The sequence below is a fragment of the Mandrillus leucophaeus genome, unplaced genomic scaffold (genome assembly GCF_000951045.1).
Source record: "Mandrillus leucophaeus isolate KB7577 unplaced genomic scaffold, Mleu.le_1.0 Scaffold364, whole genome shotgun sequence".
Lineage (NCBI taxonomy): Eukaryota > Metazoa > Chordata > Mammalia > Primates > Cercopithecidae > Mandrillus > Mandrillus leucophaeus.
In genome coordinates this window covers 2430307-2447374 of record NW_012103854.1, presented here as the reverse complement: position 1 = coordinate 2447374, position 17068 = coordinate 2430307, and the positions used below count along the sequence as shown (strand labels likewise).

General features: G+C 41.6%; 1 pseudogene; it reads left to right on the top strand.

The window, feature by feature from the left end:
- Positions 1-677: 677 nt before the first annotated feature.
- Positions 678-8549, top strand: LOC105546587 (annotated as a pseudogene).
- Positions 8550-17068: the final 8519 nt, after the last annotated feature.

The following is a 17068-nucleotide window of genomic DNA, read 5'->3' as shown; positions in this document are numbered from 1 at the left end:
AAAGAAAACTGCCTGTATTAATTCTATGGCTGCTGTAACAAATTACCAAAATTCGGTGGCTTAAAATAACACAAATGCGTTATCTTACAGTTCTGTAGTTCAGAAGTCCAAAATGGATCTCATAGTGCTAAAATTAAGGTGTTGGCAGGGCTGCACTCCTTTCTGGAAGCTCTAGGGAAAAATCATTATCCTTGCCTTTTACAGCTTCTAGTGGCTTCTTGCGTTCCTTGGCTCATAACCCCCTTCCTTATTCCTCAAAGACAGTAACATTAGGCCAAGTCCTTCAGATGCTGCAATCACTCTGGGTCTCTTTCTTCTCTCTCTCTCTCTCTCACTTTTTAGAACCCTTGTGATTACATTGGACCCACCTGGATAACCCAACATACTCGCCCCATTTTAAGGTCAGCTGATAGCAAGCAACCTTAATTCTATCTGCAACCCTAATTTCTCCTTGGCTTACAGCATAACATATTCACAGGTTCCGGGGATTAGGACATAGATATCTTTAAGGTATCATTATTCTGCCTACCACACTGCCACCGCTCACAGGTTGTGTATATAGATAAACCTAAAGAAACTGTAAACCATCAGATTTTGTGATATTGTCATCTTCTAAAAATTATAAGTAGTTAGCATAGCATTGCTGTTTTTATAAAATAGAGATACTTAGCATAAACATGGGCTGCAGGTAAAAAATAAAAATAAAATAAAGATGCCATTGGCATCTCATACCTTTCACATGTTCCTCTAGTAAGAATCCGTAAAACACTTCTTTTCTTTTTTTTTCTTTTTTGAGACGGAGTTTCATTCTTGCTGCTCAGGCTGGAGTGCAATGGCGCCATCTCAGCTCGCTGCAACTTCCACCTCCCAGGTTCTAGCAATTCTCCTGCCTCAGCCTCCCAAGCAGCTGGGATCACAGGCACGTGCCACCATACCCAGCTAATTTTTGGCATTTAGTAGAGACAGGGTTTCACCATGTTGGTCAGGCTGGTCTTGAACTCCTGACTTCAGGTGATCCACCCGCCTCAGCCTCCCAAAATCCTGGGATTACAGGCGTGAGCCACTGCGCCCCACCAAAACACTTCTTCTTATGGTAATACTTAACAAATGTTTATTGACTTCAATTTATCTTCAAAATATTATGGCGTGTGATTTTTGCTACTTATATTGATCTCAGTTGGCAGCCTGTTTTTGGCTTTGTTTGGTTTTCTTTTAGTCTGAGGATTTCCTGAGAGAGCATGTGACAGGACACTACACTTAATCCTCATACCCCTGGAAAGAAAATATAATTCTCTTTCACAAATAAAGCCGAGACTCAGAGAAGTTGGATCACCAGCCCAAGATTATTAAGTAAATAAGTGACTGAGAAAAGATTTTAATGCAGGACAAATGTTACAGCTCTTTCCACCCCGCTACTATGCCTTGTTACTAGATGACTCTAACACTTTCTCCAGTTCTGAGATGACATGATTCCATATGTGGCTGGTGAAAATAAACAACTATAAATACCACTTTATATTTCCATACCACTTAGTGTTTTTAAATCATTTCCTATCAGTTCTATCTGATTCTTCCAATAACTATAAAAGATTAATAGCATTAATATTTTCACTTGGAAAAAATAATCCAAAGAGAATGAGTGACTTAGCCAGTGTGATACAACTATTAACAGCAGAGCCTGGAACCAGAGCCTCCTAACTCTTATAACTTTGTTCTTTCACCGGGACATGAAGCATGAAAGCCCAAAAAAGCAAACAGTGTTCCAAAAGCCTTTCTAACATGTATTTTCTATGAGAAGTTTTTGGGCAAGAAAAAAATCTACTCTAAATTTTCGTCATTTTCTTCTTTTTCCTTTTTTTTTTTAATATTAGGAAAAAGTTATTTCTAGAATGTTCTCAATTGATGTTTGCAAAGTCTTTTTTGGCATCCAAAACACAAATAGGTTAGTGTTGAAGAACTCAGTTACTAGAGCCAATTAACCTTTTTTTTTTTTTTTTTTGAGATAGAGTCTCACTCTGTCTCCCAGGCTGGAGGGCAGTGGTGTGATCTCAGCTCACTGCAACCTCTGCCTCTTGGGTTCAAGCGATTCTCATGCCTCAGCCTCCCACATAGCTGGGATTACAGGCATGTGCCACTAAGCCTGGCTAATTTTTGTATTGTTAGTAGAGACGGGGTTTTGCCATGTTGGCCAGGCTGGTCTTGAACTCCTGACCTCAGGTGATCCACCTGCCTTGGCCTCCTAAAGTGCTGGAATTACAGGCATGAGCCACATGCCTGGTCCAATTAGCCTATATTTGAATCCCTGTTCAACCACTTGCTAAAGCACGTTATCTGATCTCTGTGGGCCTTGGTTTCCTAATTTGTAAAATGGAAAAGATAAAATTACTCATCTCAAAGTGGTAAGTTAATACACATATTTAGTGAGTTAATACACATACATGCTTAGGTCAGACTCTGACCCAGTCAATTCTCAATGAACCACTAGCTATTTTTCTCTTCAGAACAGAAGCCTTGTATATCTATCAGATCAGTAGAAAGTCTACAGTGATTAAGAAGTTCTGCTCTATGTTCAGAATGTGAGACATTTGTTCTTAAAAACTAAATGCTTTTTCTTGCATTTTAATGACTACTTAGTGTACCAAAAGTACCTATACACTATATATACTGGCTTAAGGACTAATTTTTATACAAAAACTAATGAGAAAAAAGGGTAGTTTTCTTCAGATAAACTAAAAAATAATGAATGTCACCACCTCTTAAGACACTTAGCAAGTTTTCTTGTGTAAAAATGATAAACTATTCATAGGAAAAAGATATGGGACTCTCAGGACTGAACAATTTGTGAGAAAGTCATCAAAAGACAGCTATATTAAGAATAGTTGAAATAGGGGCATTTTGCTACATTCTTGCCCCTATTGTTTTCACAGCCTAGTTAAACTGCTGGACAAGCTGGAATTCCAAGTGTCTTGCTCAAACAGTTGTGCATGCCAGAACACTTATATAACTCTGAACTTTTGTATTCCAAGCCTGGCATCATGCAGCGTATTGTAATATTAACACAAAGAGATTATTAACACCTAGCTTAGGGTAATGGGCTTCTTATGAACTAGTCTCTTCCTATTCAACTAGAATAGTGCAGAATTTTATCGACATGCAATAAAGATTGACTCACAAGAATGTCGTTACATCACTCTTTTGTCATATAACTTTTTAGCAATTCAGTGTGTGTTTGAGCTCTTTTAAGGATACTTTCATTTTGACTAAAACATTATTAAAGCATTATTATATAAAATATAGCACAGCAAGAAGTCAATAAGTAACTATAATGATGCTTCCTCCACAGAGGTGATGCCTCTAACACACATGTGCACAGGTTGTTTTTCTAACACTAGTGATATTTGCAATGAACCAAGAAAATGCTCTTGTTCGAGGTCCTTCAAGGCCAGTGGCATGAATTTAAGTGATCCACCAACATGTCCAAAACTAACTGGTTCCTTGGCTCTATATAATGGAGGCACTAGGTGACCAAACTCTGATCAATCAGTTCCGTTTAACAGTCTCAGAGGGCTACAGCTAAGCTCTTTGCAAATAAGACACGAATTCATGAGCACCACAAGTATAGAGGTAATAGTAATAGATGTCATTGACTTAGTGCTTACCACATACTATTATGCTGAGCCATCATATATCTTATTTCATCCTTATAACCACACCGTGAACTAGGCATATTATTACTCTCATTTTACACATCAGAAAACTAAAACTCAGAAAGATAAGTAATTCACCCAGGCTCACACAGCTAGAAAGTAGCAGAGACAGAATTTGAAACTAAGCACCACACTCTCATCTACAAAGCTAAAATGAAGAGCCTTACAGCCAATGCAAAGTTAGAGATATGCCCAGAGTACACCGTGGCACAAAGGAGGAACATTTGACCAAAACAACTCCATTTCTCACTGTACAATTCAAGAATGCTAAAAAAAAAAATAAAATAAAATTGTTACCAGACTTAGGATAGGAGGTCACAAGTCCATGCAGGAATCCAAAGATCTCCCAAATGTCTGTTTCCAACATCTGGAACTGGTCCATAGGGGATCTGGAAGGTGAAGTCTTCCCTCTTCTCTAAGACCCAAACAAAAATTAGAAATCATGATACTGGCTAAAAATGTTTTCTGTCCCCTCCATCAAACACATTAAATCCCATAATAAATTGGGTCACTATCTGTTGAGATTTTCACTTCAAAAGCTAGCCATTGTTAAACACACCCTTCCTTCAATATAATAAACAGTAATCTATTTCTTTGTTAGAGTAAATCTGACAGCAGTAGGACGCTAATTATCATGGTTAACCTAATAAAAACTTCAGGTATAACTCTGGACCCAGACATCAAATACAAATATATATGTAAACATTATATATATATAAATATATGAAAATATGTGTTTTTTTTACTTTTGTGTCTTAGAACAGTAGGAAATAGCACAAAATACATTAGAAAACACGGTAAGAACAAAGCCTATTGTATAGAAGCAGCTGGCTGAAAGTAATGCTCATGCCTGAAATCCCAGGACCTTGGGAGGCCAAGGTGAGAGGATTGCTTGAACTCAGGAGTTTGAGACCAGACTGGGCAACATAGTAGACCCCATCTCTACCAAAAACCTAAAAATTAGCCAGGCGTAGTGGCTCGTGCCTGTAGTCCCAACTACTCGGGAGGCTGAGGTGGGAGGATCACTTGAGCCCAGGAGGTTGAGGCTATTGTAAGCTGTGATCATGCCACTGCACTCCAGCCTCGTCAACAGAGCAGCAAGACTCTGTCTCAAAATAAATTAATAAAAAAAAAAAAGACTGCTGATCCATATTCTGAAATATATAAGGATAAAATAGGATAAAATTAAGACAGAAAAAATAACCTTATTGTGAGATTAAGGTGCTATGTTGTTATATATACTATACTCTGAAAATATTCAACCATTTACACTAACATCACTTGTGAGAGATGTGAATCAGATAATGAAAAGGGATGCATAAGAGAAAACTAATAATCAGAATAAATACGTTAATACTCTGAGTTACAGTGTTAGAGCGTTTTGTGGTGAAATAACCTTCACATTCTCCTCAATTAACCAGCCCTTTCACAGTAAGGGAGGAGATAGGAATCAGAGCACATACATAACTGCATGTATCATGTAAAATTGGTAATTATAATAAAAACTTCCATTTAATGGTACTCCATGGTTCAGAGTACTTCTATGTACTCTCCTAAAAGTAATTATATTTTGAATTCATACTGTATATGTCCTCTAAAGTGCTGAGGGTACCTTTACATATACAATTTAAGCAAGCAAAACTTACTCAGGGAAAGGCAACATAGTGTCAGTGAAATGAAAGTAGGAATTATTTGCAGTGTATTCCAGGACACCAGTGAATTCAACATTCAGACTTTCAGAAAATCAAAACCTGATTTAAAGAGAAATGGGAACGTGGTGGGCAAGTAAAAGATATGGATGTTGGGATATATGCAGGAAACCAAAAAATAAACATATATTCAGAAAAGTGGCATTTTGCTCAAGCATGGTGGTTCACACCCGTAATCCCAGCACTTTGGGAAGTTGATGCAGATGGATCCCTTGAGGCCAGGAGTTTGAGAACAGCCTGGCCAACATGGCAAAACCCCATCTCTATTAAAAATACAAGAAAAAAAATTACCTGGGTGTGGTGGCACACGCCTGTAATCCTGGCTACTCAGGAGGCTGAGGCACGAGAATCGCTTGGACCTGGGAGGTGGAGGTTGCAGTGAGCCAAGACCATGCCACTGCACTCCAGCCTGGGTGACAGGGTGAGACTCTGTCTTAAAACAAACAAACAAACAAAAACCTGGCATTTTGATTATCTGAAAGGGTTCTTAGTTTCTGCCTCAAGTGTTCATTGGCTGGTATTAAATAGATGGCCTTATCCCTGTGTATTCACATTGTCTTCTCTCTCTAAGGGTCAGTTTCTGTGACAAAATTTCCCCTTTTTGTAAGGACTCAATCATATTAGATTAGGGCCCATCCTAATGACCTCATCTTAACTTGATCATCGGCAAAGATCCTATTTTCCAAATCAAGTCATATGCACAAGTACCGGGGGTTAGAACTTCAACATCTTTTGAGGGGACACTTTAAACTCATTAAAGGAGGATACAATAGGCCGAGCCCAGTGGCTCACACCTGTAATCCCAGCACTTTGGGAGGCCAAGGTGGGCAGATCATGAGGTCAGGAGTTTGAGACCAGCCTGGCCAATATGGTGAAGCCCCATCTCTAATAAAAAAAACAAAAAATTAGCCAGGCATGGTGACGCACACCTGTAGTCCCAGCTACTCAGGAGGCTGAGGCAGGAGAATCGCTTGAACCAAGGAGGCAGAGGTTGCGGTGGAGATTGTATCACTGCATTCCACCTTGGGCAATCTCAAAAAAAAAAAAGGAGGATACAATAGGAGAAAGAAACTGAATACAGGTATGACAGCTACTGCCCTGCTTTTCTATTCCCCAAAACCGAGGAACCCAGTAAACTGCTGTGAAACTTGGAGTAATTTTCTGGAAGTGGTGCTGATATTCTGGCATACAGTATGTTGTTTGTTTCTGCTGAATGCTTTTTAAAAAGAGAGGGCTTCATAATAAAGAAATTTTTGTTCTGGTATTCTTTTGAGTTTGTTTATTAATAACAGGATTTTATGTCGTTAACAATAGGAATTTTATACTTCAGGCTGTACCAAAGTCTACAAGTCAAACAACAGGGACAACAAATAAGTCAACAGATAACTCCTAACTTTAAATAGTCATTTCCAGGCTAGGTGCGGTGGCTCATGCCTGTAATCCCAGCACTTTGGGAGGCTGAGGTGGGCAGATAAACTGAGGTCAGGAGTTTGAGACCAGCCTGGCCAACATGGCGAAACCCCGTCTCTAGTAAAAATACAAAAATTAGCCGGGCATGGTGGCAGGCACCTGTAATCCCAGCTACTCAGGAGGCTGAGACAGGAGAATTGCTTGAACCCAGGAGGCGGAGGTTGCAGTGAGCCGAGATCAAGCCACTGTACTCCAGCCTGGGTGACACAGCAAGACTTCATCTCAAAAGAAAAAAGAGAAAAATAGTAATTTCCAAAGACAGAGATTTCTTACATTTTATTTTATTTTTGACCCATAATTTTGCATACTTATGGGACACAGTGTGATCTTTAAATACAGGTATGCATTGTGAAATGATCAAATCAGGGTAACTGGCTTACCTTCGCTTCAAACATTTATCATTTCTTTGTCATAAGAACATTCAAAACTTTTCATTATTTTGAAATATTCACTATTGTCAAATATAGTCAAAAATAGGACACCAGACCTTATTTCTTCAAACTAGCTGCAATCCTATACCCGTTCACTAACCTCTCCTCATTTCCCCATCCTCCCTAATCTACCCGACCCCACCGTGACCCTCTGGTAACCACTATTCTACTATATTTCTAGGAGATCAGCTTTTAAAAATTCCTCAAAGAAGGGGCAGCTGGCACATGGCGACACCAAGAGAGTGAAAGCCCCCAGACTCTTTGAGGGTCTCAGCCACGAAGTGATCGTGTCTGCAGCATGTGGGCGGAACCACACCTTGGCCTTGACAGAAACCGGCTCTGTGTTTGCCTTTGGGGAGAATAAGGTGGGGCAGCTGGTCCTTGGCAACCAGACAGACCCTGTCCACAGCCCCGCGCAGATAATGTACAATGGCCAGCCAATTACCAAAATAGCGTGTGGGGCTGGATTCAGTACGATAATAGACTGCAAAGGAAACCTCTGTTCCTTTGGGTGCCCTGAATATGGTCAGCTGAGACACAACTCAGATGGGAAGTTCATTGCCTGGCCACAGCAGATAGAATACGACTGCAAACTGGTGCCCCAGCAAGTGGCCATCTTCATCGAGAAGACCAAAAATAAACAGATGCCGCCTGTACCAAACATGGTTGTGCAAGACGTGGCCTGTGGCGCTAACGACACACTGGTTCTGGACTCCCAGAAGCAAGTCTTCTCCTGGGGCTCCGGTGGCTATGGCAGTTTGGGCCATGCAGAGCAGAAGGATGAGATGGTCCCCTGCCTGGTGAAGCTGTTTGACTTTTCTGGATGTGGGACGTCCCAGATCTATGCTGGTTACACCTGCTCCTTTGCCATCAGTGAAGTGGGTGGTCTGTTTCTCTGGGGGGCCACCAACACCTCCCATGAATCTACTGTGTACCCAAAAGCAGTGCAGGACCTCTGTGGCTAGAGAACCCAGAGCCTGGCTTGTGGGAAGAACAGCATCACTGTGGCCGCCAATGAGAGTACCATCAGCTGGGGCCTGTTGCCGACCTTCGAGGTGTTCCTCGGGGGCTACGGGGACCACAAGCCCAAGTCTTCCACTGCAGCCCAGGAGGTGAAGACTCTGGATAGCATTTTCTCAGAGCAGGTCGCCAAGCGCTACTCACACTTCTTGGTGATAGCAAGAGACAAACGCGAGACCGAGAAAGAGAAGATCAAGAAACTGCCAGAATAAAACTCCCCAACCCTCTGATGCTCCCAGAGACGACTCCAACTCCACACTTCTCGCAGCAGATGTCATTTCCATGAGCACTGGGAAGTGAAGTCAAACTAGGAATTTTAAAAAGCAAAAGTTGCTGGGTGCAGTGGCTCAGGCCTGTAATCCCAGCACTTTGGGAGGCTGAGGCAGGCAGATCACCTGAGGTCAGGAGTTCAAGACCAGCCTGGCCAATGTAATGAAACCCTGTCTCTACTAAAAACACAAAAAATTAGCCAGGCATGGTGCCTTGCACCTGTAATCCCACCTACTCGGGAGGCTAAGGCAAGAGAATCACTTGAACCCAGGAGGCAGAGGTTGCATTGATCTGAGATCGCGCCACTGCACTGCAGCCTGGGTGACAAGAGCGAAACTCCATCTCAAAAAAAAGCAGAATTTGACCAAAGATGCATTTTTGTTTAGGCTCCCTGAGGTTCCATTTTACAAGCCATCCAACATTAACTACCTTTTTTTCTGTATGCTTTCCAAAGTATGCTTTTTCCTCTTAATGTTGAATTAAAGTATTTGCTCATAGTTGACTTACTATTCCTACAAAAGAGGCAGAAACTTTGAGCCATCTAGGTTTTTTTTAAGTTTTTTCTTTCTTCCTCTCCTAAATACACTCCCCAAAACACCCCTTTCCAGTTATAATTAGCATCGTGATCCAAGCGGATGCTACATGGAAGAGGAATCGCCATTTACTCAGGAAAAATGCCCCTTACAGGAACTGGCAGCAGCCAGCTAGGCAAAGTTGGTCCCCGCTGGCTGGCCTCCATCCAAAATCACACTCGCGGGCTTCAGAAGCATCCGTGACACTCCTTTCCCGCTTTTTCTTGCACATCAGCAGAGGCCGGTGTCAGTTCTGATTGAGGCCAGTATCAGTTCTCTTTCTCCCCCTTGCTGCCTATAGCCCACAGCCTTCTGGCTGCGCCATTATAGAATCTGCCATGTCCCTCCTGGTAGGGGTGTTGGGGGTCTCTGTTTAGCATTTATACCTACTTTGGCTGTAAAAGAAGTCCAAATGAATATCAGGTGATGGTGGAACCATGGGACTTGGGGGTGGGGCAGAGGTGGGAACATTTGTATCAGTTGAGTCAGCTTCGTGGCTCCCTGTGGAGCCAGGGCTGAGCCTTGTCACGCACACTCACCAGTTAGAGATTGATCAGCCAGCAGTCAAGTGCATTCTCTGGTCCTTGCAAGAAGGATCAGCCCTGTCCGTACCAGCCTTGTGCAAGACGTGCTTTGGTCCCCTTTTCTCTCCCGCCTGGATCCTGCCTCTCACGGGCCATCCTGTTGCTGAGACTCAGGGTACCTTTCTGCTGACCCAGCTCCCTCTAGTCTTGGCTCTGGTACCAAATAGTCGGGATTACCAAAGAGTCCCCTTTGTCGCGTGTCAGCACGGATGCTGTGACTGCCAACCGCGTCCCCATCAAGTGCTCATGCCCGAGCTTGCCGCCCTGTGCGCTGTGCTGGGTGACTAATGAGGTGCCTTTCCTGGAACCCTCCTCTCACCTGGACCCAAGAGAGATGACAGCTCTGGCTGGGGCTTTTGGTTTCCAGAGGGTCTAGACTGGTTTGGGTGCTTTAAAATAGATATTTAGTTCAGTGGTGCTAATGGAGGAGATGGGAATAGAACTTAAGTGTGAAACTTGGGTGGATGGGGGTTAAATATTGGTTTCTTCAAGGTTTGTTTGTTTGTTTTTCTTTTGCTGTTGTTACCACTTATCACTGTCTCTATGTTAAAATGCCAAAAACGATCTAGTTGTTGCTTTTTTCCCAAGTTTCCATCCCAGTCGCTCCTTACCATGACTCCTGCTGGTGGAGGGTAGGTAGCAGTGTCTGTCCTGGCAGTCCAAAGGCCCTGTCGGAGGAGACTGGCCTGCATCTCTCTAAGACCTAGTCTGACACCATGCTTATCTCTTGTTCTGTGTTCAATCAGTAGTCCAGGGGAGCTCTTCCGCCACTTCAGAGCTTTGTTAAACTAATCTAATTTGTCCAAATCACCCCCAAACCACCATCTCTGACTCAAGTTTCCATGCAACTGCCCAATCTGTTTCTCTGGACAGGTCTCTTTCCTGGAACACAGGCCAAGCATGTGTTGCTCCTCGAATCCTTGAGGTCTCTCCTTTGAGTCGTGGTCACCGAGAGGGTTGAGGAAGCAGCACCCGAGGTCCCAGCCTTTGCAGGAGCCGCCTTGGGCAGAGCTCGGCTTAGGTCTTCTGGTGGCCTCATGTAAACCCGACAGCCAGGCTCTTCTAGAACCCTTGGCAGGGACTGGAGCAGGAAACGGACCTTCGAAGTGAAGACTGCCATGTCTGACACCTCCTTTTGGCTTAGACTGAAAAATGAATTTCCTAATGGGTTAAATCCCTTAAAACAAGGAGTTGCGGGGAAGGACGTCATGCACTCCTAGAGAAAGGTACACAGTTGCCCGGCTGGGAAGGTGCTTTGCACTGACCCCGTGGGCATCTGACTGGTCTTCCAGCTCAGGAAAAAGAATTTGAAAGAGGCTTAGAGTGAAGGGGAATCAAAGAGGAGGTTGTGATTTGGTCGAAGGTGCCTGGTTTAGCGCTGCAATTATTTCGTGTGTGTGTGTGTGCGGGCGTGTGTGTGTGTATATATATATATATAAATTTCTTGGAGTGAACATTTTAAACAATTTTTTTTGAGACATAGTCTCACTCTGTTGCCCAGGCTGTAGTACAGTGGTGTGATCTCCGCTCACTGCAACCTCCACCTGCCTGGTTCAAGTGATTCTCCTGCTTCAGCCTCTTGAGTAGCTGAGATTACAGGCTCCTGTCACCATGCCTGGCTAACATTTGTATTTTTAGTAGAGACGGGGTTTCTCCATGTTGGCCAGGCTGGTCTCGGCTTCCCAAAGTGCTGGGATTACAGGCGTGAGCCACCATGCCCGCTTTCACCCATTTTTTTAAATTATATTATTGGTTTTCTTGGTATTGAATTGTCTGAGTTTCTTACATATTCTTAGACATTAACCACTGGTCAGATGCAGTTATTTATTGTTTCTTTTGCTGTGCAGCTTTTCAGTTTTGTATACTTCTATTTGTTTATTTTTGCTTTTATTGCCTATAAGTTTGAACTGTTATCCAAAAAAATCTTTGCCCAGAGCAGTGTTATAAAGCATTTCCCCAGAGTTTGCTTCTAGTAGTTTCATAGTTTCAGTACTTATATTTAAATCCTTTAATTTTTTTTTTTTTTTTTTTTGAGAGAGAGTCTCATCGCCCAGGCTGGAGTGCAATGGCATGAACACCGTTCACTGAAGCCTCGATCTCTAGGGCTCAAGCAATCCTCCCAACTCAGTCTCCCAAGTAGCTGGAACGACAGGCACGTGCCACCATGCCTGGCTAATTTTTTTTTAATTTTTCATAGAAAAGGGGTCTTGCTCTGTTACTCAGGCTGGTCTCGAACTCCTGGCCTCAAGCAATCTCCCCACCAAAGCCTGCCAAACTGCTGGGATTATAAGGGTGAGCCACCATGCCTGGCCTACATTTACATTTAATCCATTTTGACCTGATTTTTGCATATGCTGAGAAATGGGGGTCTCTTCAATAAACGGTGGTAGAAAAATTGGACATTCACATGCACCATTTATTGAAGAGACTGCCTTTATTGAAGACACTAACTTTATTGTCGAGACTACCACCATTTATTGAAAAGACTGCCTTTTCCCCAATGTGTGTTTGTGATGTCTTCATTGGAAATCAGTTGGCTATAACTGTGTGAATTTATTTCTTTGTCCTCTATTCTGTTCCATTGGTGATGTGTCTACTTTTATGCCAATACCATGCTGTTTTGGTTATTACTATAGCTTTGTAATATATTTTGAAGTCAGTTTTAAAAACAAAGATGGTTTTTTATTTCTGTATTTATTTATTTATTTTGAGACAGAGTCTCACTCTGTTGCCCAGGCTGGAGTGCAGTGGTGTGATCTTGGCTCACTAAAACCTCTGCCTCCCGGGTTCCAGCTGTTCTCCTTCCTCAGTCTCCTGAGTAGCTGGGACTACAGGCACGCACCACCATGCCCAGCTAATTTTTATATTTTTAGTAGAGATGGGGTTTCACCATGTAGGCCAGGCTGGTCTTGAACTCCCGACCTCAAGTGATCTGCCCGCCTCAGCCTCCCAAAGTGCTGGGATTACAGGCATGAGCCACTGTGCCCGGCATGCACAGTTTTTAAATTACAAAAATGCCAATGTGTAAACCCCGTTAGATTCCACAGCCCACTCAGATAGCTTTACTCCCTAGAGAGTAATATATAACAATGTATTTTCTTCTCCAAGATTTCTCACATGTTAATTTTTTAATGCCAAAGAAAAGATTACATAAAAAATAAAAATAATGCAAAACAGTATATAATTTTAGTATTTTTCACTATTTAATAATTCCATTAAATGTTAATTTTTTAATAAAGTTATATTATAACTTTGTTTCATGAAGTTATAATTTCATTGTAAATTAAAAACCCTTACATTGGTGGTGTTATGCAATGAACTAAAAAAGTTATCTCTCTGAATATTTAGAGTCTCATTAATAATTAACAAGAGCACTGGGTTTACTATTAGTGAGTAACTGGTTTACAAAAAGGATCAAGACACGTTTATGTAAAACCAAATAGTGTATTCAATGCATGGAGAAAATGGAGTGGACTTTACTCCTGCATCAATAAAGATGTCCAATCCCTCATTTAATTCAAGATTTTTAAATTACTTCTTCTAATGGTGAAATTTAAAAATGTTTGTAATTTGTCTATTTTTCTTTAACTTTATCCCTATCCTTTCTGCCTTAACAGCAAATCCCACAGTGAGAAAAATTACAATTTGAGTTTTTAAAGGGTTTTCTACCTCATTCATATCTGACCTCCCATACACTATGCCTAATTGATAACATTTATTTCAATCTAGTGCGGAATTCTGAGGGATAAAGGTATATTTATGCACATTCACCGATAGAGGGCAGACCCTGAATGCCAAGGAAAGTTATGTATCCTTCAATGCCCTTGAGCCCAGTTTCCTTATAAGCTCACACATAATAAAGAATTGCAGCTGCAAGTCTTTCCACTTATGTCAGTGACCCCAAATCTAATGCACTTATTTGAAATATGTTTTCTCTACACATACATCTTATCTTTCAAATAATTTTCTGTTTTTAAGAAAATGTATCAAAAAGCAAGTAAATAAGCAAACAAATGTTTCTACAAGTCCCAGATCCAAATAATGCAAGAATTAGAATAAGACTTCACATATAAAACTAGCAGATTTTTCCCGTAAATCCAAGGAAAGATGTGTATTAATAAAATCCAAAGGCCAGGCGTGGTGACTCACGCCTATAATCCCAGCACTTTGGGAGGCTGAGGCAGGCGGATCTCCTGAGGTCAGGAGTTCAAGACCATCCTGACCAACAGGGTGAAACCCCATCTCCACTAAAAACACAAAAATTAGCCAGGCATGGTGGCCCATGCCCGTAGTCCCAACTACTTGGGAGGCTGAGGCAGCAGAATTGCTTGAACCTGGGGGAGAGAGGCTTCAGAAAGCCAAGATCGCGCCACTGCACTCCAGCCTGGGAGAGAGCGCGAGACTCTACCTCAAAAACAAAACAAAACAACAACAACAAAAAAATCCTGAAATCTAGGTGCTAACTATGGAAAGATTTATATTTCAACTAAAATAATAAACTATAAACAAATATATTTGCCCCAGGAAGACTCATCTAATGAAAACTGGCTTTAATGAAAACAGTCTTTGCAGGAGCCGCCCTGGGCAGAGCTGTACTTAGATCTTCCAATGGCCTTATGTAAAGGACTTGCCTGAGTATTAACGAATTCTTGACTTTTAAAATTTAAACTTAGAAATTTAATTAAAATTTAAAATTAAATGAATTTTTTAGGTTCTTTAAAAAAATAGTAACATTGTATTTTATAAAGTCACCTTTATCAAATTGAGAGCAAGTTCTAACAAATACAATTAATGTAAAATTACTGGCCCAGGCACGGTGGCTCACATCTGTAATCCCAGCACTTTGGGAGGCCAAGTCGAGCAGATCACCTGAGGTTGGGAGTTCGAGACCAGCCTGACCAACATGGAGAAACCCTGTCTCTACTAAAAATACAAAATTAGCTGGGCGTGGTGGCACATGCCTGTAATCCCAGCTACTCGGGAGGCTGATGCAGGAGAATCACTTGAACCCAGGAGGCAGAGGTTATAGTGAGCTGAGATTGCACCACCGCACTCCAGCCTGGGCAAGAGAGTGAGACTCTGTCTCAAAAAAAAAAAAAAAAAGAGAAAAGAAAACAAGGTTTTTGCCTTCAAGGTATGTGCAACCTATATGGCAATATAAAATCAATGCATTGGAATGTTCCAGTAGCATAAAATAAATTCTACACTAGTGTCACAAAGAAAGTGTTATGGGGAAAACTGAAAAGAAACATTAAATAGTTCTTAAACTAATGGTTCTGAAAGTGAAGAAAAAGTGCTTTTATATCATCTACATGATTTTTAAGCCCTGAATTAGGGTTTTCTTAGTGAGTAAGTACATTCCAACTAGGGTTTAACAAAGGTTCAGTTACAATTGAAAATGAATTTGTTTCTGCACAAATTCATTTTCAGTGGTAGATTTTAAATATAGATTAAATGGTAGATTTTACTATTTTTCAATGGTAGATCTTTAATATATAAAAATCTTTTGGCCAGTCATGGTGGTTCATGCCTGTAATCCCAGCACTTTGGGAGGCCAAGGTGGCTGGATAACCTGAGGCTGGGGATTCGAGACTAGCCTGACCAACATGGAGAAACCCTGTCTCTACTAAAAAAAAAAAATTAGCCGGGCGTGGTGGCACATGCCTGTCACCCCAGCTACTCGGGAGGCTAAGGCAGGAGAATCGTTTGAACCTGGGAGGCGGAGGTTACAGTGAGCCGAGATCGTGCCATTGCACTCCTGCCTGAGCAACAAGAGTGAAACTCTGTCTCAAAAATACATACATACGTACGTACATACATACATACATACATACATACCTTTTATATATTACCAATGGACAGGCAGAGCTGTGACCTGTCTGGGAGTGGACTGGAGTCCTAGGGCTGTCCCCTAAAACCAGTGGTGGCTTTGGGCCATGGTGACCCTCAAAATGAGAGGAATTCAAAAGGAGGGGTTCCCAGAAAACGATGTATCTAATAGTTCTGCTGGAACACATAGAACAATCAGTCGTTTTTATTCCATGACAGAATGTAGTTAAGACTATGGAAAACAGCTTGTGATTTCTCCTTCAGCCTCTGCTAATCACTGTGTTTACTGAGGTACAAAATAAGAAAGTAGTTCAAGGATCAAGAAAAAAGCACATTTGGAAATAAAGGAGAATGTATTTTCATTTATTTTTGAGCATGAAAGAATCTGTAGAGCCAGGTACAGTGGCTCATGCCTGTAATCCCAGCACTTTGGGAGACCAGGGCAGGAGGGTCACTTGAGCCCAGGAATATGAAACCTGCCTTGGCAACAAAGTGAGACCCCCATCTCTGCAAAAAAATTGTAAAAATTAGCCAGGTGTGGTGGCATGCACCTGTAGCCCCAGCTACTCAGGAGGCTGAGGTGGGTGGATCGCTTGAGCCCAGAGGTCGAGGCTGCAGTGAGCTATGATCGTGTCACTACACTCCAGCCTGGGCAACAAAGTGAGACCTTGTCTCAAATAAAAATTTTAAAATGTACAAAGGATCTATAAATATAACGCAGATATGCCGCCTCTACTCTCTCCAAAGTTATCCAAAAAGCACATGGTTTGTGTAACTCCACATAAGAATCTCCCCAAAATTCTATCTTCCTTCTTCAAATTATATATCATGGCAAATAATTAGCAACATTTGACTAATATACATTTTATAATCTTTCTTCTATATAATATCTTGCCCAAATGCTGCCACCACTGTAAATGGAAAAGAATCATATGCCTAAGATCTTCAGCATTATGAGGACTCAAAGAACTAAAAGCACGCTCTAGGTAAGCCTTGAGGTCACGCCTACTAATAAGATAAGTGCACTTACTACTGTTACCATTATTATCAACATATCACACAGTAATTTATCTTATGCACATTCCCCAACTTAAAAATCATTCCATGTAAAATGTCATGTGAATCTTACCCAATCTGTAAAAACAAGCTCAGGAAAGTGAATTGCCTTGCTGCCAATCCCCCATAGGAAGTGAGGAATAGGGACTAGAATCCAAGCTTCCTGGCTCCAGCTCCAGGCAGAAAGAGTTTCAGAGGTCTCATGAGATCTCTCAAGAAAGCTAAAGCTGTCAATAATGAGTTACTATTAGGAGGTTCAGAACCATTTTAATTCAAGATTACAACAAAGTGCAGGGTGATGCACCTTCAGGGATAAGGAATAAAATCAACCACTAGCCCTACATGCGTCCTGGTAATTCAGCACTACTAGGTTTATTATCTTCCTGAAACTGGAGGTGGGAAACTGGTTTGGGTCAGAAA